We start from the raw sequence: 24,286 nt of genomic DNA on the forward strand, positions 1-24,286 counted from the left end.
GCAGGCACATTCAGCCACTGCCAACGTTACATAACTTTTCTAACTTGGTTTTACTCTCTCAACATGAATTTAGAGGTGGCTAGACCTCAGGGGGCTTGGCTTCAACCTCTTTTTGACTGATATTTAGAGTGGTCCAGGAAATTGCAACCTATGCTCAGGGATAAAGACTTGGACAACATCTTCACTAGTTTCCCTTTCAGTCTCTGCTTAAAAGAAAAAAAAATCATCCTGAAGTGAAAACAAGCAGCAGAAATCACAGTGTGAAACTGATATAAGATGTTGTACAACACATTTGTGATACAAGGCAAAATGAAGTATATCAAAAAGATCCCATGTTTTCACTCATGGTTGTAAAAACCATGCCTACGCAGAAAAGTTGAGAGCTCTCAGCTCAGCTGTCACCACAAATACTAGTCAATCTCAAGAAATGTTAGCCCCTAATACACAGGTAATAGGACTGTATTGCAAAGAAATGGTTTAGGAAGATGCTTTAATAAAAGGATAGGGATTGTGGACTATACTACTGCATACCATCTGTTGCTGTAAGTATGAACCTGCTGCACAATTTCTGCATAGTTGAACATTCAGTGTTTCAGATTTCAACTCTATTTCAGATTTCTGCTTGTTTTCACATTTCTGCAGTCCAAATCTTATTGCATTGTTTACTGAATGTCTCATGCTGTTGATTGTATTGACTTTCCCTGTGTAAATTCACCTTCAGTTTCTGTGAGAAACACAGACTATAAATAATGTAAAGCAAATAAAGCAAACAAGAAGAAACCAGACCATGGCCACACAGCCCGGAAAACCCACCAAAACCAGTTGTTAAATTACTTGAATCCCACTACCGGAAGGGTGCTTTAATAATAATGAGTTGTAAATGAAGCTTTGAACTGCATATCAATAAGGCTTTAGACAGGGCTGCCTGTATTTCAAAGTTTTTATTTATATTATATTATATTATATTATATTATATTATATTATATTATATTATACAGTGTCATCATGCTGCATGACTCTTTGCAGGAAATACTGTTCACTATTCTGCCTCCCAGTGGCTCTCAGAATTCACCACCTGTCCCCAGATGCTCCGACCCTCCCATCAGTCACTACCAAAATATTCCACAATTTACTGAAGCCTATATTAATAATAAAATTATGCCTATGAGTCTCATGAAATATTCTGAATATTCAATTGGAGGGGGTTGTATGTGTGTCACAGAGGGAAAGAAAAGGTAAACAGAGTTCAGTTCTCATCTTGTATAGATGTGAGGTATGAATAAACGCATACTGTTGCCTTTCATTTCATGGGTTTTGGTGTCCCTGCTTACTATTTTCCTCTGTGCCCTACATGTATCTGCCAACAATTCATGAAATTGATAAATTGTGTTCTAGTTCAAATTTTAGGTCACAATAAATCCATTAGTCTTTAAGTACAATGGGAGTCTTGATAGCAGTAAGTGAAACAGATTATACCCTTTTCCCATTAAATGGCTTACAGGTTCTAGAGACATCTGTTACCTCTTGATTCTTTCTTACTGTAGTAGAATGGTTATGCAATTCTAGTGCCTACCTAGAAGAACTAGGTAGGTACTAGGACCTCTGCAGAGCATTCTACTACAAAGAAGGTCCAGGAAATGGCAGATTAATATACAAATTTACTGTCATCTTTTCATGGAAAAGAGCATAGCATGGCAAAACCCTTTGGAATTTATCTTTGCTGCAGCCTCATGGATCATCTGAAAATATTTCTATGGCCTACAAGTGGTCATGGTCTATAGTTCCTCAGGTATGTGTAGGGCCTCATGAAGCTACCTTGTTCTAAATTAGACCATCAGTCCATCAAGGACTGCCTACTCAGACAGGTTGAGGTCTTTCACCTACTACCTGGAGATGCCAGGGATTGAACCTGGGACCTTTTGCATGCCAAACAGATGCTGTGCTGCTGAGCTACTCATCTCTCCCTGTAACATCTCAGGTATATGTAAAACGAAAGACACTGTAATTATTGCCTTGCAATAATCCCCAAATCTAGATGTTAGCAACAGCCCTGTTAACAGGCTGATCTACATTTATAAATATTGTTAGCATTTTCTTAATCCTTCACTAATCTAAGCCATTTCTTTGTCTTCACTACAGTGGTTCTTTCCCTCCCTCTACTTTGGAAGAAACAATGTCACATGCATGAGTATTCCCACAGTTTTTCCCCTAGGAAATTCCTGCATGAAATTGAACCCTGCCTCCAAAGGACATTTAACCCCAACCAAGCAGGACAAAGCAAGTTTAGGCCCTGTACAAAGAACAGGGACAACTACCGGTAGAAACCAAGACAGTTTTAAAATAGCCCTGCTGGCTCTGCTTGGCTTCACCCTCACTAACGTTTATCAGCTTCTGCTTTCACTTTGACTCATTCACAGGATGGGTGGGGAAACAAGCAAGGAAGGCAGGGGGGAGGGAATGGAAGCCAGTAGACACATGGGACACCCACAATGTAATCTACTCCAAGGGCTTAGATTGGAGTAACTCTATGAGATTGCTCTGTAAAAGGTTTCAGCATTTCAGCATGAAAACTTGAAGAAAGCATTAGAACAAGCTCTGAGCAAAACCCTCTCATTTTCTTTTTGACTATTATTTTTTGATCACATTTTATCCACATAAATTACCTAAGGAAAGACCACTTCCTCCTGAATATAGAAGATGTTTGTGGAAACGTGTGCAATTACTGCCATTCTGTGCAAGTAGCAGGTTTAGATCTATGACCTTTATGTACCCCACCTTTCTTCCAAGAAACTCAGAGCAACAAACAATTCTTTTCTCCTCTCAACAACTCTGTACAGTAGGCTAGGCTGAGAGACAGTGACTGGTCTAAGGTCACACAGCTAGCATCATAGTTGAGCATGGATTTGTACCTGGGTCTCCGCCATCCAGCACACTAACCACTCAACAACACCCTACTCACCATACCACACTGGTGCTCAACGGTAGTTTCCCCACCAAACTTATTCCTAGATCACAAATAATCATGCCCATAGAAAGATTCCAAAAGCTGGTTCCAATCAATTTTCTTACCACAACACCCCAGGTTCTAACAAATAACCAAATGGCTAACTTGACCTTATGACAGCACTTACAGCATCTCTAAAGTTAACTTAAAATAGCTGCTGTAAATTGGTTCTTTGAATTCTGTAGTAACCTTCTCACAAGCTACAACACTTTTGTGATGAATACCTTCACTTTTCTGCCTTTTCACTTTACAACACTTTGAGCTTGGGACAATAATTACATTTTTAAATGTTTCATTAAAATGTGCTACAGTTTGCATTTGAGTTTCATAAAAGAGAAAATTGTTAAAAAAAAGTGTGTTCTACAAACATCCTAACTTTGCGTTAAGTATCAATCTCTTCTTCTGAGCCAATACATGGGCAGCAGCATAAGGAGAGAGGGAACAACGATGCATACATTTCCAATCCCAAATCTTCTCTGACAGGGCAAAAGAAGGATGAAATGCTGGCTGACAGCTGATCAAATGAACCTATATGCATCCTTGAGCATGAACAACAAAACAGCCCTCCAATTTTACTGCAGAAAAAATTTGTTCAAGGTACCAACAATTTAGGAAACACTGTCTTAGCTTTTGTGGATGACCCTTGAAAGACCATTTCAAAGGCAGCAGCATGATCAGATATAATGCCACAGATGTAATAATAGTCACACACCTTATTTATATGCTTCCCTTCTTTTAGGAGCAGCAGTGGCGTAGCGGCGAAGTAGTTAAGAGCAGGTGTACTCTAATCTGGAGGAACCGGGTTTGATTCCCTGCTCTGCTGCTTGTGGTGTGGAGGCTTATCTGGAGAATTCAGATTAGCCTGTGCACTCCAACACATGCCAGCTGGGTGACCTTGGGCTAGTCACAGTTCTTCTGAGTTCTCTCAGCCTCACCTACCTCACAGGGTGTTTGTTGTGAGGGGGGAAGGGAAAGGAGTTTGTAAGCCCCTTTAAGTCTCCTTACAGGAGATAAAGGGGGGGGGGATATAAGCCCAACTCTTCTTCTTCTTTTAAGCAGCTCAGAACTATATATTGGGTTATATTATGCAAGATATCAAGTTGATCAAGGTCACCTTCTCAGAGTCATGCTAAGGAGACATCTGAACCCAGACCTTCTTGAATCAAGTCCAGCTGGTATATAACAGTGTTGTCATTTATGTTCTGTACATAAGCATAAAAAAGATATATAACAGAGAAAATAGCTTACATAATACCTCACAAAAGAAAATGAAGGTTTTGTTAGGCTCCAGCTTTTCATGTGAATGGTTGGATTCACACACTGTTGGACATGGTGCCATTCTGTGATAGCATTCTCTTCACGGAGGGCCAGCATAGCAGATAAAGTAGCAGACTAAGGGCGAATCTGCACACGAGTAAAATAGGTTCGACCCAGTTCCCTGAGAAGGGTACTAACCTAGGTCGAAGCCATTGTTGTTCCCCACTGCAACCAGCTTGATCCCAGCTTGATCCCACTATGCCTCTTTGCCGCTCCATTCCGATTGGCTACTGTTCTATGGCCATGTTCCGTCTATCCCCACACACGTTATAAAAAAAACTGCCACAGGAATGGAGGGATGAGGGTGGCGTTTTTTGATTGGCCGCTTACATTGGTACGTGGAAATTGTGCGCCATTTGTGTGACCAGCCATCGCTTCGAACGCAAGAAAGAAGAGGGGGGAAATTAGGCTGAATGGGGGACTCCTGGCACCAGAGATTCCGCACTTTACTGGAATCGAGCTGAGTTTGAGCATGGTTCCCTGAAAAAGTAGTAGTTCCCAACTGGAGTCAGAAATTTGATTGTTACACGGGGTGAAGCTGGTACAAAACCATATCGATCCCAGTGGTTGTGTGGAGCACTTGGGCGACCTAGGTTTGGATCGCCACTTCTACCATGGAGCTCACTAGGTGACGTTGGGCCCATCATAAACTCTCAGTATGGCCTACTTTGCAGGGTGGTTGTGACAGAATGGAGCAGGGGAGAACAATGTTGCAAACCATATTGAGTCCCAACTAGGGAGAAAAGTGGGATGTAACTACATAAAGGGGAAAATAAGCGCATTCTAATCATTTGTCTCCAGAATTCTCCTGGATGGACAAGACAATCAAGAGATGAATGATTCTGATAATCCAACAATAGCACAATATGCACCAATATGTGGATCTCATCTGGGCTCTGAGACTTACAATTCATAGAAAATAAAGCAGTCTTTTTTTGCCTTAGGTTGATGGGCATCTGGTTGGTTTTAATAAATATTTATAAGTTTATTCGATGTTGTTGATATTTTCACATTCTCTATATTGTTTTATATGTGTTATTTTGTTGTTAACATGGCGTGAGCTGCCCCAAGCACGAATGCGGAGGGGCAGCATAGTAAATCCAATAAATCCAATCCAATCTGAAATGATAGTTTAGATACGATCTCAGAAGCATCACTTTCCAGTTATAACTGCCACAGTGGGGCACAAACAGTGCAGTGCTCACATATGAGGAAAACACCACCCAGAAATGCTGATAGTCAACTGGCTCACACATTGATCAAGTCGCAAAAGGGTAAAAAAATGAGGATAGCTGTTGTGTGTTACATGCTATCAAGTTGCTTCTAATTTAATGGCAGTTCATGAATTAATTACCTCCAAAATTTCTGTTCATTAATAGCCTTGCACAGTTCTTTCAAATTGAAGGCCATAATTTTCTTATGGCCTTTTTTGTGGCCTTCAGAAAATTATGGCCTTCAATTTGAAAGAACTGTGCACGGCTATTAATGAACAGAAATTTTGGAGGTAATTAATTTTGAAGCAAATGCCATTCTGTGGATTAAAGATTGGATCTCATTAGATAATGAACACTTGCTGGCAATAGAAGGATTTAATTTAATGAGAGGATGGCACGATTTTTTATGGCCAGTAGAACAGTCAAAAAACTACCGAAATTTCTATTCACATATAATAAGGAAAGCATTAGGAAGGGTGTGGAATAACTTTAGAAATATGTTTTACCAAAAAACACCCATTTGGGTCTCAAGATCTGAAACTATACAAAATAAAGAACATGCTGGGACTCTAAAAAAATGGGCCCACATATAAGGAGACACTCTAAAAAAAGTAAACTCAAGTGGATGGGTACTAAAAAGAAAGAGAGGAACTTTACACAAGAGGGAATTAAATGTGGATGGTTCTACATACTCGGCAAATGAAAGAGATTTTTTTTGAGGAAAGATAAAGTAAATTGGAATTTTCCTTGGGTAAAGGAAGATGAAGAATTAGACATAAATTTCATTTCCTTAAAAATGATCGTAATATAGTTAAAAAGATGTATAACCTACTACTAAAGTATAAAACAGAAAAAGAAATTGTTAAAACAAATATGATCTCATGGGCAAAAGATATTAAAAAAGAAATAAAAATGGAAGAGTGGGAGCTATTGTGGAAAAATTATAATAAATTTATGTGTTGCCAAAACTTAAAAGAAAACTTCTATAAAACTTTTTATAGATGGCACTACACTCCCACTAGATTAGCAAAGATAAGTAAAGATGCTAATGTCAGATGTTGGAATTGTAAAAAATATGAAGGAACGTTATTCCACATGTGGTGGAAATGTGGAAAAGTGGTTACATTTTGGAATAAAGTGATTAATACAATAAATAAGATTTTTAAAATCAAGTTAAAAAGGAGACCAGAGATATTCATCTTGGGAATTACAAATGATAAAATAATTTAAAAAAATATGTCGTTCTTTCTTTATTTAATAACAGCGGCTAGATTAGAAATAAATCAAAACTGGAAAAATGTTACATCTATAAAATATGCGAAATGGGAAAAAAGGATTTATGAAATAATGAATTGTGATAAATTAACATGGATTTTGAGAGACAACCCAGAAAAATATAACGAAATTTGGCAACCGTATCTAGTATACCTGGATGGAAAGACCAAATAAAGATACAAGAATATGTACATGAAAACCGAATTGTATTAAGAGACATGTAAGTGATAATTATAGTAAGTTAAGATAGGAAAGATATATATTAGATATTAGAGGATGTTACTTCTCTTTTTTTACAGAGATATAAGCCATAATGTATATGATTATTTTCTCCTTTTGGAATTTAGAACGACAGATTGATTGCAACAAAGTGATGGACGAAGATAAAGTCAACAGAGCTCACTTGTGAAGTCATTTTAGTTTTATGTGAAACGAATTGTTTTGTATAAATTTTGTAGGAATTGTGTTGGATTGCAGGAAAGATGTTAGATAATAAGATTTTTACTTCCCCCCCCCTCTTTTCTTCTTTTCTTCCTTTTCTTGCTTTTACTGGTTATATAATATGTATGTATTTTAAATTTAATAAAATTTAAAAAAAAATTGAAGGCCATAATTTTCTTTATTTAGTCAATCCATCTCATGCTGGATCTTCTTTTCTTGATGCCATCAACTTTTCTTAGCATTATTGTCTTTTCCAGTGAGTCTTGTATTTTCATGATGTTACCAAAGTACAGCAGCCTTAGGCATGGTCATTACAGAAGAGATTTTACATATGTCAACTAAGACTGTGTGCAACATAACCCAGTTCTGCACCATAAAAAGGTTGTAATGTGTAACTCAAGTTTATTAAACTAAAGTACCCCGTAGTAGCTTGTTTTTGTGCTACTCATTACAAAAAAGGACAAGAATTTATTTATATCATGCATTCTCACTGTATCTATGTTTGAATTCTATTTAACTCCTCTACTGGGGTCTTCTGTAGTAATGCACTGCTGACCCAGCAGCACCGTGGTAGAACGTTGGCACACCAACGGACCTACGGCCTTCTGGTCGCACCGCACCCCCACTCCTCAACCCCGTATGAGTCACGGGTCATGAACTATCTGGCTCAGTCACCGGGCGTCCCAGACAAAGGGACAATGATCTGCCCCCAGGTGAGGATTAGGCCCAGACGCTTAACGCTTCTCCTCAAGACGTAGCAGCCAGGTGGAGATCATGCATCACATGATGATCTCCCCGCCTTCCCGCCTCTCCGACTCTCCCAGCCCTCTACACTTCCATTAGAATCATAATAAAGGTGCCAGGAACCAGCACGCTGGAGATTCGCTAGGAACACGGGACCTCCGCCGGCTTCCGCTGCTGGCGCATCTCCACCAGATGTTATCTCCGCCTCGCCTCCGTTCTTAAGCGCTTCGACCATCGGCCTTAATTACAAGCTGGTGCCAAAACCCGGAATCCTTCTAACCTCCACCCTGCTCACCGCCGCTTCGGGAAAGGTCACCGCCATAATCAAGTCCGCTGGATCGCGCTATCCAGGGACCACTGCTTCGGGTATCGCCTCTGTCCTCTTCTGGATCGGGCGCAGATCCAGAGACACGCCGGCCCTAGGACACTTCGTCCGGACGAACACCGTGAGTATGGGAGCTTGCAAAAGCAGGGCTTAAGTGACAAGCTAACGCTGGATCTAACTGGAAAGCTTAGCTTATAATGCGCAGGGTCCTCGTGAAGAGAAGGAGCTGCGCAAATTGGCTGAGAGGAGATTGAAGCCTTCAATGTCCATGGTACCTTACAGAGGGGGGACATTGGAATCTTAAGGACTGGGAAAACATCGGCTTAGACTCTCTTTTCAAGACAGAGCCTCGCTACCGATGTCACTGCTACTTCGACGGAGACAATGTTATGTCGCCATCAGCTCTGCAGACCTATGTGGCTCCTCTTTAAGCTGTAGGTCAGCCTCCTTTCTTCGACATCTTTCACCTTCAATTTCAACCTCGAATTTTCTCTATCCGGCTAAAATTGACGCTTGGTCCTCCTTCTGCCCCCCCCCCTTGCTCCTCCGCCCATTTCAAATTCTCCCGCCGCTCAGCCGCCTCCTTGTTCGCCTCTTCATTTTCAAGCCATCAAGACTCATTAGCGCTTGACGTCGAATGGCGCTGGTTTCAAAACCGCAGAGCTTATTAGCCACGATCTGGGTAAAGAAAGAAACCCTGGACGGAAGACGATGCCGAGATTCTTCAGACAGCCCCTCCGGCCCATTTTCACAGGGATACCGAGGGGAGGATGGCATTGTTCGCGCGGGTTGTTTCCGAAAGTACCGCTTCTTGCTGGCAACATCCTTCACTGAGTCTTCGCGAAGCCATGCGGACGTGAGGAAATCAGTTTTCAGCCCCTACGTGAGAGGCATGCTGGAGGCAAATCGCTGGTAGGAATCACTTAATGGTTCCGACGACTGGAAACCACCTTCCGCGATGCCCTGGAGCCCTGCATCAATTCTAGATCTGGGGAGCGAAGTTCCGCCAGCAATGCTTTTTTAGCAGAGCAGTTTACCCTCCGCGCGGCTACACCGCCGCGATCAGCTTACGGCTTGCCGATGCCTCTTACAGTAACCCCAACAATCAGATTGAACCTGCCTGAGGCCACTTTACGGTCGCCTTCTGAGGCGCTTTACAAGGCGCCAGTCATGGTCCCCTACTCCTGCCAGGCTGGAAGCCCACAGAGCTTCCCGGCCATACGGGCAAAGCCCCAAGAGCCCTATGCCGAAGCTTTAGGAACAGGCTCCAGGAAGCCAAGAGGCAGGTAGATAGCTTAAGAGGCCCAAAACGAAGCTCCTGCGCGCCGCTAAAGAGAACGCTTCTCCACGGAGTGCCGCGAGGAGCAATCACGGGCCTGGGCAAAGATCCTGAACTGGCCGACATGCTTAAGGCTTGCCAGGACATCGGATCTCTCCTCCGCCCACCAAGCTAGCCTCGGCCGCAGCACTTCCACCGGGCGCGGGAGGCAGCCTCAGATGACTGCTTTAACTGGCGGTAGACCCGACACTTCCGGCGGGGAGTGTAGGCGGCCCGGGTGGGGGCCTACAACCCCGAGTGGAGGAGGGTCCTCCCCCCCCAAGAGGAGAAGGCCGCCCAAGACCCGGTGCCCACGCTGCCAGAGAGGCTTCCATTGGAGAAGCGACCGTCTGCTGGGAAATCCCCGCTACCGGCATCTCCTCAGCCCAGGACCAAGGAGGAGAGTACTAGAGCAGACTCCAAACACCAAGGCCCCTGCCAAACCACCTCCCCGTGGCATCTCGCCGCGATGCACCCAGCCTATCTCCTTTTGCTCCCCCACGCAGGTTCTTGTCGCTTCAACCCAGTATGACGGTTTTACCCCTACCGGTCGACTATTAGCTTAGTGCTGCCAGCGTTCTGCCGCTGAACAGGGACTGTTCATCGCCCCCCGAGTGATCGACTCCACGCACTAAGCGACCCATCCATCTCCAGGTCTGGACACAAACATCCCACAGGAATTGCCTGTCGGAGCCAGCTGCGCCAGTTGATTCTTCTTGCCCCCTGGCGCGCTGCTCCGCCACGTAATCTACATAAAGCGCTGCTAAGCCCCAGCAGCTAACATGGTGTGGTGCCCACACCACCATCGTGAAAGGTGGATGACGGTCGGGAAAGCTCCCCGCTTCATACTCTGGAGCTCGGGCTATAGAAGGGATGTATGTTCATGGGCCTGGTAGACACCGGGCGCTAGATGTAACCGTCATCAGAGCAGCCGAAAAGTGGCCCGACCAGTACGCATCGGTAGGCTTTACCAAGACATCTGGGGGTGGGGAGACAAAACCGCCGAGACGGAGCATCCGCCTTCGGGCACACGGTCAATAGCTCCAGGACTCGAGCGTAGCTCGCCAGTCCGCCCATCAAGCGATTTAGGACATCCATGTCAATCTCTGGGGAAGGGACCTCATGAGCCGTGTAATAAAACGACTTTTGGTCTGGGATGGGTAAAGCCATCACAGATCATTGATCCCAATCGTGCTCCTCCCGGAATTCACTTTCAATTTCCGTGGAGGAAACCGTTTCCCTCCCCCTCTCTTTCTCCTCTTCTGTTTTTCGACCAGTAAAGGCATGGAGGGCCAATTGGCTGACTGGCCCTCCTCTGGATTAAAAATCTGGGCCCGCCCTGATACCGCAGCACTGCTGTGACAGGCCTCCCAGCGCTTAAAAAGGAGGCTGCCGCGATTCCACCGCACCCACAAACCAGTTTGGGCTTCCAGTGGTGATGATGGCATTATAGCACCATCATCACTTCGAAAGACGCTTTGGCCTAAAACCGCCTTTAAGGAGTGGTTTCCTCAGCGGCTGCATCTCCTGAAAAGATAATTCGATCACAAATTTCGCTACCACTCCAGCCTTCCTGCATTAGGCCAATTGCATGTCACGTAAGTAACTCCCTTTGCAAAGAAACTCCCCCCCCTTTTTTTTTTTTGTGTGTATGGTAGGAATCTGCCTCTAATCGGCTTCGATTGCTTTCATTCCCTCGATGCATTCCATCCCCCCAAAGGCGCTCCAAAGCCCCTTTTGTGGTTGCTGATTAAGCATGCATACCCACAATCCCCCCCAGGACCCGGCTTCGTCCTTTTCCCCTCGAGGCTCGACTACTTTGACGCATCTCTGATGACGCTCGAAGTTAATTTCCCACCAGGGTCGCTTTCTACCTCCTGCCCCTCCCTGTCAACAACAACAATTAAAAGAAAGAGGAGTAGGCGGCCCCCAGTAGGATTGCATTAAAAGCAACCTTCACGCAGGCTGCAAAACAAGCCTTCTTATATTAAACTCTTATATTAAAGCCTTCTTATATTAAACCCCAACTCAAACAAAAAAACTCCCCATCTTTCGGATCTCCTCCGGCCATATCCGCTCTAGGAACCGAGCCTCAAGGGGACCTCAAACGCCCTCCCATAACCTGGGGAAGGGGTGTGTTTCAGTCCTTCTTCCTACAGGTCCCTGTAATTCGACCGCCATGACAGGGGTTGCGCCCATGGAATGGCGCCCAGGAGGAAACCAACCCCATCCCGGAGATGGAACACATCTTCTTAAAGGATCCCGCCCCAGCTGGTTCTCAACAGGAACGCCGCCGCCAACGCTTCAAAGACCGGAATGACCTGGGAGATCGCCAAAGCGACCGCCAGCCAAGCTTCAAGAGCATTGCTGCACCAGCAAGGCCACCCCGAGACACCTCGGTGAACCTTCTGTGCCGCCTTCTGTAATCATCACCGCTTAACTCGGGCGCCAACACTATCCTTCGCTCGCTCTGCTGCCTCCTACCCATGGCAATCGCCACCCCTGACGAAGCCACTGTAGACCAACATCTGGGAGCAGTTTGCCGTCAGCTGCCAACGCCTCTCATCTTTTCTGCCTGCCAGTACCTAGGAGTCGGGAGAGCCCGCTAAGTCCCTGCCTGCTCACCCCTGGCCTGTAAAGCCCCTGAGACTTCCTTAGCGGAGTCTGGCTTAGTTTTTCCCTTTATGAATGCTTCGGCCCATCAAGTAATCTTATGAGCTGCCACTGGGGACCCGTCAGTCTAAAACCTCCCCGCCGGCGCTCTTCCTGTCAAATACCAAGACTGCTCGCTAATCACGAAGTCCAACACCTGGCGGGCCGCGATCTCCTCGGGCGCTGACGAGACGAGGAACTCCCACCTCCGGCCCATTCACCGTTCGGGCCAACTGGAACTGCACACTTCATCGAGTGACATTCCTCTGCTGCATCGGGAAACATCTTGCTCCCAAAGGGTTGGTTCTGTGGACTCTGCGGGAGAGAACTTCCAACTACATCCCTGCTCGCTTCTCTGCCGGACTCTCTGTTGCCTTAGTCGCCTCACTATCGCCCTGCTCTCAGGCTCTCCCACTCCCAGGGAGCCTCGGCGCCGCCGCTGCCTCCGCTTCTGCTCCCTCGGTTCTTCTTGCCGAGCGATGCGGCTGCCCTCCTGGCTGAGTTCGCCTCCCTCGCGAACTTCCCTAGTGGGAGTTCCCGACTTCCGCTTACAACGCTTAAGACCATTGGCCGGGCTGGCCTGTGTGCCCCTGCGAAGTCCATCAATCCTACCTCCATTGCTCTGATGCTCTGGCCTCCGAAAGCAGCAGTGAATCTCGCTGCTTAATTCCTAGATAATCGTGTCGCTTATTGATCACTTTTGTATTTGCTATTACATCACCAAGGTTGTGAGAATGTACATAATATGTGTTGTTTTAATCTTTCTGATAATTCCCAATTGATTCATATGAAAGTACGTGAGCTGCAAGAAGTTGTATCTAATCTGAAATATGATGTTTTGCTCCTTATTGGTGGTCATCAGCCCTCTGGAGCTGGCATACCGGAGGATGGTTGAGTGCTATTGTGCAGCTCTGCATTGGTTTAATTGTATGCCTCGCTATCGGATCTTTGTTTCAGCTTCAGTGTGTGTGTCTATTATTGCCTGTAACGGTGTAGCCCCTCGACTTCCCTTACCCTGCAACCAAGTTCTAATGTTACACAAGCAGCTCGGGTCAGCTTTGACCAGACGGGCGGAGGAGACAAGCCGCCCCTTTTAAATCACCCTCCCTAGCATTTCTCGTCCCTCTTCTTCTAAAATGTAAAAGGAGGAGATGGGTACGTACTGCACCAAGGACTCCAGCAGCACTGGCGGTGGTAGAACGCTATAATACCAACGGACTCTACTGCCTTCTTTGGTCGCACCAGCACTCCCCACCTCAACCCCCCCGTGATGAGTCACGGGTCATGAACTATCTGGCTCAGCTTCCTCACCGGGCGCCCAGACAAAGCGGACAAATGATCTGCCCCCCAGGTGAGGATTAGGCCTGACGCCACGCCTTCTCCTCAAGACGTAGAGCAGCCAGGTGAGATCATGCATCACATGATGATCTCCTCGCCTCCGCTTCTCCGACTCTCCGGCCCCGCCTCTACACTTCCATTAGTAAATCATAATAATAAAGGTGCCAGGAACCAGCACACGGAGATTCGGGCCAGGAACACGGACTCTCCAAGGCCCGCTGCTGGCGATCTCCACCAGATGTTATCTCCGCGTCTCGTCTCGTTCTTGCGCTGACCACGTGGGTCGACTACAGTCTTCATTGAAGAGATCAGAAATTTTATTTAAACCCTGCCCTCCCCCAGCAAGCCAAGCTCAGGGCTGCTTACAATCATACACAATACACATAAAATATACATTTTAAAATGTAAAAACCACAGTTTACAATAAACATGAATAAATGATAAAGTTCACATAATCTGCTGTTTAATTCTAAAGTATCCTCTCAGGAGTTGGTCTAATCTGGCAGCTGGTAGCAACATAAAGAATGAGAATGAAGAGGGAAGTGTGGGGCAGGATCAGACGGCAGTTTTTACTGTTGCACTGTCCACGACCATATGGCTGGTGGAACATCTCGATTTTGCGGGTTCTGTGGAATTGGGCTAAGTCCCCAAGGGCTCAGGTTTCACTAGACAGAATATTCCACCAGGTCAGAGCCAGGGCCAAAATAGCCCTGGCTGTATTCAAGGACAGCCAGATATTTTAAGGTTCAGGAACCACTGAAAGGTTGGAATGAGTCAAACATAATGCTTTCTGAGGGGTACATAAGGAGAGGCAGTCCCGCAGATATAATGGTCCAGACCACTTAGAACTTTAAAGGTTAATATCAATACTTTGAAGCTTATCTGGAATTCAACCTGAAGCCCATGGAGCTGGCAGAGCACCAGTGTTATACAGGCTCTATAGGGGATCCCTGCACTGCTTCATTCTCAACCAGTTGTAGTTTCCGGAGCTGTCTCAAGGGCAGCCCTACGAAGAGCGAATTACAGAATTACAGTAGTCTAATCTAGAGGTGACCATTGCATAGATCACTGTGGCTAGATTGGTATAGCGCAGGTAAGGGGCTAGCTGCTGAGCCTGTCAGAGGTGGAAAAATGCTGACATGGCAGTCTATATGAACTCGAAAGAAAGGGCCTCGAAAGAAAGTGAAGTATCCAGTATCACTCCCAAACTATTGATGGAGGAAGCTGGCTCCAGCTAGACTCTGTCCAGATTGGGAAGCTGAGCACCCCAGTCCAAACCAGCCCTGTCCTGCCCCCCCCACACACACACACAACCCAACCACAGGATCTCCATCTTCAATGGGTTCAGTTTCAAACAGCTCTGCCTTAGCCACCTTGCCACAACCTCCAAGCATCTGGCCAGATTTTCTGGGATGGTATCTGGCTGGCCAACTACTAACAGATATAGTTGGGTGTTATCAGCATACTGATGACAACCCAGCCAAAAGCTCTTGATTAGCTGGACAGGATTCTCATGTAGATGTTTAAAAGCAATGGGGAGAGGATCACCCTTTGTGGAACTTCACATACCAAAGTGTAATTTGTTGAAATCTTCTCCCCAAACACCACCTCTTTCCTCGGCCTTGGATAAATGAGATCAGCAATTTAAGAACTGTCCCACAAAATCCAATGCCAGTGACAAACAGAAACAATATCCTATTAAGCCACTTGTGCATGGAATACACTTTCTCTTTACAATATGTATGCTGTTTGCAAACATGCATGATGTTCTAAGTGATCCTGAGATCGGCACTAGAAACAAACAAAAAACTGTATGAAGCTAAGGAGAGACTTTGGGTTCTATGGGAGGGACAAACAGTCCTCCCTGTATCCTGTTGAACTTAGTCAGTGCCTTCAAAAAGAACATAATGCGGATGCCAATGTTTTCTGGCACCACTGGCAAGAGACTTTATAATGGCAATTCTTCTAGGGAATTTGACTGGTAGCAGAAAAGATGATGTTGCATTTACCTGTAACAGGAGCACACTGGGACTGTGCATGCACAGACCTACAACAGACAGAATTGAAAGCTTATTTTCTGTTCTGTAGCTGCAGCTTGAAGAGGCTGCCACACCTACTCCCTTTGTTTAGGTGCGAACTTTCCCGACTAAATGTAGCATGTAAAAGAGATGGGGAGGAGTACCATCCCCTCAATTCTCCTACCACTGCCATGACTATAATTGGTATTGCAGAGGGTTGCAGTGTTTGAAATCGCAGCCCATGGTGGGTTGAAGGGAGGGCATGTATGCCTGCACAGAAAGCCACTCAATGAACCACTATTACAGGTAAGTGCAACCTGGGGTCTATACTGACAATTGTAAAAACCTCAGTCTAGGAAAACACCTATTCCTTGGCCACAACTGACCTAACTAGTGTTGAAAAGGAGCCGGGCTGACTGTGCAGTGGAGTTGACCTTTTTAATTTTGTGGAGGACATCATCTGTCTGTTCATCAAACAGACTAACCCCATCAAAAGTAAGGTTCCCAATCCTGTTCCGAGTTTCAGTAGGCAGACCCAAGGACCTAAGCCACGAGCGGTGTTGCAATGCTACCACAGTAGAAATAGATTTTATAGCCAAATCAGCCAAGTGCCTGTCTCCATTTAGCAGCTGCTTCCCCAATTTGACCCCTTCCTGTTGTGTGGCCTAGACTGATCTGGGAGGTCATCTATTAATAGGCGCATTCTGTCCCACAAATAGACTTGGTAGCATGTCACTATGGCCATCAGGTTAGAAATACTGACATTTAAGGCTCTTGCAGAGTAGAATTTACAACTAATTAGGTCTAATTTCCTGCCTTCCTTATCTTGGTGGGGGAGCGGGAAATTCCTTTACTGTAAGATGGAACTTTCTCCACAATCATGGAGCAGGGTTGCGGAAGCCCGAAAGAAAAGTCACAATCCTCCCTTTGGACCCTACAGAGTCCCTCCAGCTTCTTCTGAGAGGAATGTCCAGTGATTAGCCTGCATCAGTTTGCCTTAGCCAAGTCTTGGAAATGTTTTATTAATGGCAAGGCTATTAATGGATTTGTACATGATGCCCATAATGGGGTCATCCAGTTCCTGTGAGGCCAGTTGGTAGTTCAGTTTGAACACCTTGGTCATTCTAATTAGGTGCTCAGAGAAGATCCTGAGACTTCCGTGGGTGTATTGGACAATGATTCATCCAAGTTTTCCTCGGGAAAATGATCCACCTCTATGGAGTCTTTCTCGCAATCACTTGTGGCAGGCAGGTAACCTTCCAATCTGGTTGAGGACCATCTTGGTTCTGAGAAGACTGTTAATGGGATTGGATCGGACGGTTTAGCATCCACTCCAGAGTCTCTGTAAGGCAACTTGGAGTGCTTACACTTTGATGGCTTTGAATCTGAAGACCTGCAGTGACTACTGTACTCCAAAAGCCACAGAGTTGGCCATCAGCACCAATGAGTGGAGTACAGAGAAGCAGTATGATGGGAGAGGGTATTCATGTCTGACACCACAGTCTTTTGGATGAGAGTTGGTTCTGATGCCTCTTTCCTGGGTTCCAGGGATCAATGCCAGTCTTTCAGAACCAAAGTGGAGTATTTGGCTAAACCTTCTGACAATGACAAAGACATGGTGTGACAATGGTGCTGATCAACATGCCAATACCTCCAATGATGAGGAAGTTGGATGTGTGAAAGGTATCCACAGGGCATAGTGAATGGTCGCCAGGGTTGCCTGGTGCGCAGGGCTAGCGGTGAAGAAGGCTAGGCTCCTTGCCCTGGCAGAGAACATAGTGATTCGACCAGAGGTAGTGGGAGGGGGGGAGGAATGACTATGACATTGTCATCCAATAATGGAGGGCACTTGGTACCGAGTTGCATCACCACCTTCAGCAGTTGATGACCTGTTCAGGAGGTCATAGTCAAGTGCCTGGAAGACAATCTGCTACAACTAAGAGGTAAGATCTGTCGGAAGTGATCCTCCACAACCAACAGTCAGAACTGCATGAAGCCTGGTGCCAAGCCGGGGGTTTCCCTATTCATCAAAGAGGGCAATGCCAAGTGTCTCCGTTCCAATGAGTCAGAACAGACTGTGTGCGGCTTCTGCCCCTCAGCTGAGATGATGTGGGGTGGTGACCTCAAAGTAGAGGGCACCTTGGGATCAGCCAAGCCATAGTCTTTCAACACCAGTCTCCTTTTGTCTCTGCACTTGTCCCCTCACTTCTTCTTTTTAGGTTTCTTTACCAGAGGCTCAGAAACAGTCCTAGCAAGAGGAATGGGCACTAAAGCTGAAGTGCCAGTCAGCACCAAGAGGATGCGGGGAGGGGGGGACAACTTATCCGTTGATGTGTAAAGCCTTCTGCTGGTTGGAGAGCCCTCTCATACAAATCCATCTGGAGGCAGGAGACCCTACCTTCCCTTGCCCAAGGAGTGAGGGACAAGCAGGCTTTACGCATCAACAGAATGTGGCTTTCTTCCAGATACCAAAGCACTCATTCTGCAGATCTGTCTTAGCCATCTTTGTGGTACAAGTAGCCCACTTTTTAAACACCACATTGTCCTTTTTTGGTTCAATCATGGTCAAAAGGCTCAAAGACACAGAAAGAACAGAGCTATATCTATCTTCCACGATGGTGAAAGAACTGAGGGGAAGGCACTCCTCCCCCTCCCTTTACATGCTACACATAGGCAGGAAAGTTCCTGTTTAAATGAAGGGAGGGGAGTGAGTGCCTCTTAAAGCTACAGAACAGAAAATAAGTTTATTCCATCCATGGTTGACCTGTGCGTGTGCAGTCCCAATGTCGCCTGCACAGAAGACCCACAAAGATGAACTCCTAGATCATTTGAACTCAATTTTTCTTCCCCATTATAAAATAACTTAATTGCTATAGCTGACTGAGGGAGTTATGAATCTGTACCCAAATGGTGAGGGTTGGGGTGACAGATTACCAAAATACACACAATGGCCTTCTGTGAAGCTGCCATACCTCTACAGAGATCTACATCTGACCATAAATGAAGCTGGATTCTAGAACACAAAAGAGCTCATACCTAATGTAGACAGATAATGAAGTCTACAGGCTAGACACACAAGAGATACTTTCCTGTCCTCAAAATATCCCCAGCAAGATCCAATTGTATGGACAGCAACACAGACATGCAGCTCAAGAGCCCTTGACATTCACAGCTTGAATCTAGCAAAGCTTGTTAACAGAGTGCTAAATCATTCATCGCAAGTATAAATTGCAGTGCTGCGTTCTACTGCAATGCAGGTTGAATAGAACTGTTGAAAACGTAGCTTTCATCCTGTAGAACATGAAGCATACACCCCATGAGACAAAGCAAAAGTAAGATCCCTTCAACAACCAATAGCTGGACCACTGAGTCGTAGTGCTGGGATGCATTCGAGACCTTGAGGTACTGAAAACTGGTCCTGCTTGTCTTGCACCCTTTGGCTATCATTACAGCCACCATTATTATATGGTTCACCAATCTCATAGCATGTTTAACAAAATTAAAATGCCACTACCAGAGATGGACATACTCCACAGAGAAATCACAAAGCAGAGATTGTTGAAATTTTTCCCAAGGCAACATTAAACACATGGTGGATTCCACACAGAATAAATATAATGTCTTTAGGATGTTATAAAGTGTTTTGAGGAACAACTTCACGCACCTCTCTTCTCTGAAGTGACTTCAACCCATGTTATTCCTCTGAACTCGGGTTTTTCAAAAGTCGCTAAACTAGTAATCTTTTCCCCCAAACCCGGTTTGAAGATGTTTGCTGCCTGCTGAGCAAACAAAAGCAGGCAGGAAATGCTTTTCTTTTCCTGTCCAGTGATGTAGGTATAGATTTTTTATGGGGTGGGTTTGGGGGGAGTAGGGCTCCCTCCGCCCCTGGGGGTGTGGCCACGCGTCCCCAAGCCCTGCCCCCTGCCTCAGTGCTCATAAAAGCAGCTCTCCGAGGCCAAAGATGGCAGACTCCCCTTGCCCACTCACCCCACCCCCCACCAGCTGGGCTCCCAGCTGGCAGTTCCTTCTGCCCTCCCCTCAGCGCGCGGCATCCCTGGTGCTCTTAGCCAAGTAAAGTGGCTTCTTTTGATGACCTCGATAGGGGATGCCAGTATGCAAGCCAGAGCATGCAGCGATACGCTGAGAGCAGCCTTTAACATAGGGGGGATCGTGGTGAGTGGGGAAACGCCCAATAATAAAAAGATAACACATCAAATCACACATAAAAACTACAAACAAGCAACATCACAAAGCAATGATCTTAAATTGAAAACAGAACCCACCAAAGCAAAGAAGACAAAGCCAAGTTGTGGCTTAACGACCTGGGAAGATATGATTGTCTTGATTTTTTTTTGGGGGGGGGGGGACTTCTTACTAAAAATTAGTAAAATTAGGTGGTGGGCATAAAGAATAGGGCTTGAGAGACAGATCTTAACTGGAGTGCTGGATAGTATGGTAGGAGACTGTCCTTCAGGTCCCCAAGTATTTAGGGCCTTAGAGAAAATCAGCACTTTGAATTGTGTCCAGAAACAGATGGGTAACTATTAGAAATCTTTCATAACACTGGTGATGCAGTCCCTGTAACCAGCACCTGCCTATTGCCAGGCCACTGCATTTTGGAGCAATTTAAGTTTCTCGACCATTTTCAAAGACAGCCCCACATAGAGTGCATTACAGTAATATAATGTGAATGTGATCAGAGCATGGATCACTGTGATTCTGATTTTTAAGGAACAGTTGCAGCCAGTGAACTGGTCGAAGCTGACAAAAGGTGCTACATGCCTCAAAGGAGACCTGAGCCTCTAAAGGTAGAGCAGGATCCAACAGCCAGCCCCAAGGTATGAACCTGTTCCTTCATGGAGAGTGCAGCCCCCAACAGGATGGGCTGGCTCCCTCGTCTCCCCACTGACAAACAGGACCACAGTCTTGTCTGGACCAAGCTTCAGTTTATTGGTCCTCAGTAAACTTTTGGTTTGCTTTTAGAGATATATTTATTACTTCTACAACTGGTGAGCAACATATGTAGTGCCAAATTACTGCAATGCCTGCCCCTTCTGTGTCTCACTGTAATGGGGAAAAGTTGTATCTGCCAAAGTTATCTCCCTTGTCACCAGACAATAAAACAGCATCACCTCCACTCTGAATCTAAGCACCATCTAGGCTGTACATACTGCTGAAAACTTTGTAATAGTTAATTTTTTTCACACAGTAGCTATTTTATAACCAGGAGCGTGTCTCCTGGAGAATGCTCAATCATTTTTTCCCCCAGTCTTAGTCTAAGAAACCAGTTTTATGAACTGCACTGACTCCTGTTGGTTATAAGGCTCAGTAAAAAACAGAAAAGATAAAATATTCTGTAAATCAAGATAACCACAAATGTGAAATCCAATCCTTCACGATGTGGTTGTCTAGTCATTCTAGGATCCCTACAAATGTTTCCTCACTAGGAAATTAGGGAATGGTCCCACAGTAGGAACTAATTAATTCAGTAATCCAAGACAAATTTATAACTTGAAATATCCTGTTAAGGCCTATGGCTGAGTGCAATAAATTTATTATTGATTGATAAATGGAAATACCCGTTAGAGCCCTGAAGGGAAAAAATCTTCCATTTTCTTCATCTTCGGGGGAGGGGGCGTATTTATTTCTTACACTGTTGTTCATCTTTTTCATCCAAACTGGCTCCCAAAGCAGCCTACAACATTGAAGTCAAATACAGAAACACAAACTATAACTGTCAATTTAAAACAATATGATCAAAGACAAAAAGGCAATTAAGAAGGCTAGCTTAATCCAGTAAAACTTGATCCAACATCTAGAATCAGGTCTTGTCTAGACAACACAAATCCTTCTAAGGAAGACGTTTTGAAAAAGCAAAAACTAGAAAATTAACATGAGGGAGATGAACAACACAGTAAGCCTTTGATCTGGCAGCCGTTCACCAAACATCAGATACTACAGATAACAAGAGGCCGCCTGTCAATGAATTAAGCTATCCAAGGGAGCATTCCCTCACAAACCCCTTCAGTATGGCTTCCTCCTAGCTAGCATTCACATTAGGGTTGTGCAGCTGAAGAAATGGGGGGTTGGGGGGTTGGATCCAGTTAGAGAGCCAAAAAAAACCCCTAGTATTCCTGGTTTTCAAATATTGGTTTGGCTTTTGGATCAGGGGTTCCTGTCATTTAAATAGCCCCCAAATTTCAAATGAGTTGGACCAAGAGGTTCAATTCTATGGGCCTCTGAATAGGCCCCCAGCCATTTGCTACTAATTCCTATAAGAAGGGGGGGCTTAAAACAAAGGAAAACCCTAGGATCCAAGCCAATGTGAAACCTGAGAATCACCCAAGCCAAATCTGATATACTCTTTTCCACCAAAGGATCTAAGTACAATTGTGAATTCATCTACGGCCATTTTCTGGACCTTCTTTGTTGTAGAATGCTCCTGTTGGGTCCTCCTCCCACCTTCTAAATCTTACCTCTATGCTGAACACCAAGACAAAAAGACAAAAACACTTACCAAAACTTTTTTCCTTTTTTTGCATGAGCTGGTTCAAGAACTCACTTCAAATTGATCCTTTTCACTTGCCAGAAATGGCAGAAAAAGAAAGCCCAAAGTGACAAGTGTGACCCCCTCCCAACACAGTTTTTGGGTCAAGAGAAGGCTTATATGGTGAGCCAAGGCACCAAAAACAGGCGAGCTGGGGCTATTGTCCAGAGTCCTTTGCAAAAAGCAGGTGAGGGTGGAGGGTTGGGGGCTATGGAAAAGTGACACACACACACACACACAATGGCAACTATGTGGGTGTGCACACAAAATATGATGACAAATGACAAAAGGCACATGCTTCCTTAACTATGTGACAGATTTCCAGCCATCCCAAGCAGGGTCCCTCTCTCTTTCATTCTCTTAAAAGCTGCCGTGTAACAAATGGATTTGATTAAACCATCACATGCAGTATTAGCATAAACACAGTAAATGGGGGGTCCATAAAAAAAAGAGAACTACTTCTCAAATGCAGGGGCAAAGGGTTCCTCCCAACCCCTGCCTAATTATTCTATCCAAATGGTGCACAAATGCCATACAAAAAGTGTTATATGGAAAGGGGGAGAAGGTTATGGATTGCATAAGAAGAAACACCTTATTATACATAGGAGGATGTGTTTCATAGAAGGAAAGAAGGGGGTGGAAGATGCGAGAGAGATAAAGTCCATTTCTCACCATAGTGTTTATGCACAATCAAGTAAGGATAGAGACCAACCTGGCACCAAGTGCAGAGGAAAGGCAAGGTGGGATTCTGCCCCCCCCCCATCTCATTGCTCATTGTTTTAACTTGACCTGCCTGTTCCTGCAAGCTCTGCAATCGTGGGGGCTCTCACTTCTTCCAGACCGAGCTTGCACACTCTGATGCTCGCTCTCCCACCAGGCTCAGAGATAGACTCCCCATTCCCCACCACCTCAATCACCAAGCTGGGCTAGCTGCTGTTCCTGCCCACCTGCCTTCCAACCCCCCAACATACCCCTCAATTACCCATCACTGTTCCTGCCGGCCTCTCCCCCACCCTCAACTCACCAATCACTAGCCTGCCATTTCTGGCAAGTTAAACTCTCTCTGGGGAGAGGGGGGGGCAGCCCGGGGGGGAGTCCAGGGAGGGGGTAGTCTATGTCACTACTAGTGCCCAAGTTATAATGCTCATAGCTGTTTGGGACTATTTTCTACTGTGGAAGCATGTTACTTTCTTTTCCATCATACCAAGACCAACAGCACTTAGATCTCTTTGGCTATAGGAATGATGTTGACCAGTTAGCAAATGTAAAATAAGAGAGTCTGCCCAATGTACTACCCAAGAATCTACAGCCATGTCAAACATAAGAATCCACCTAAAAAAGTAACCTGGTACACAGCAACTTGAGCAAAGAATGTAACTTTGTTGAGCTTATAATGGAAGAAAATGTTGCTTGTGCCCAAAGAGTATCAGCTTTTGTTACACTGGGTGAGTGGCAATTTGCTACATAGGCAGCAAGCCGAAGCAGAGATGTAAAGGGAGGGAAACCAGCAAAATCAGATCCAGAATCACTATTTACTGTGCTTCAAGAACACATGATTTTGTGGCATCTAACTTCAAAGATCATTTCCCACAATTATCATAAACAGGACCTGTTTCAGATGGGCAATCTTTGGTGAAATATTCATTGCTTATTTACCTGTATTTTCTCGTGCATCTAAATTATTGAGAGGAGGAAGGTGTTAGTGGAAGAGGGATACTGATTTATATATAGAATGGGGGGATCAGGACTGAAATACTCTCTAAGAAGAAGCAGGATAATTTTGCTAGAACCTCCTACAGGGACATTAAAGTACCAAAGTATCAGTTCCGAGTGGCTTTACACACTGAGAAACAGTTTATTTATATTTATTATTTAAATTTGATAGATCGCCCACCCCCGGAGGGCTCTGGCCGATGTACAGATCACTTTAAAACATGGGAACACCTGTTCAAAGAGAATGCAAAACAGTTGGGTGACCATCACTGTAGGTGTAAGTGAGAATTCCAACAGGATACCACGTCACATAAGAGGCAAATGATATCACCAACTGCAAAGTAGGAAAAATACAAGCACCACACTTTAGATACTAGGTG

General features: G+C 45.1%; 1 protein-coding gene across 1 annotated transcript in view; it reads right to left on the reverse strand.

The window, feature by feature from the left end:
- Window positions 1-24,286, reverse strand: part of TFEB (transcription factor EB) — an 86,932-nt gene that overhangs the window by 19,011 nt on the left and 43,635 nt on the right.

Source organism: Sphaerodactylus townsendi, linkage group LG05, assembly GCF_021028975.2.
Source record: "Sphaerodactylus townsendi isolate TG3544 linkage group LG05, MPM_Stown_v2.3, whole genome shotgun sequence".
Taxonomy (NCBI): domain Eukaryota; kingdom Metazoa; phylum Chordata; class Lepidosauria; order Squamata; family Sphaerodactylidae; genus Sphaerodactylus; species Sphaerodactylus townsendi.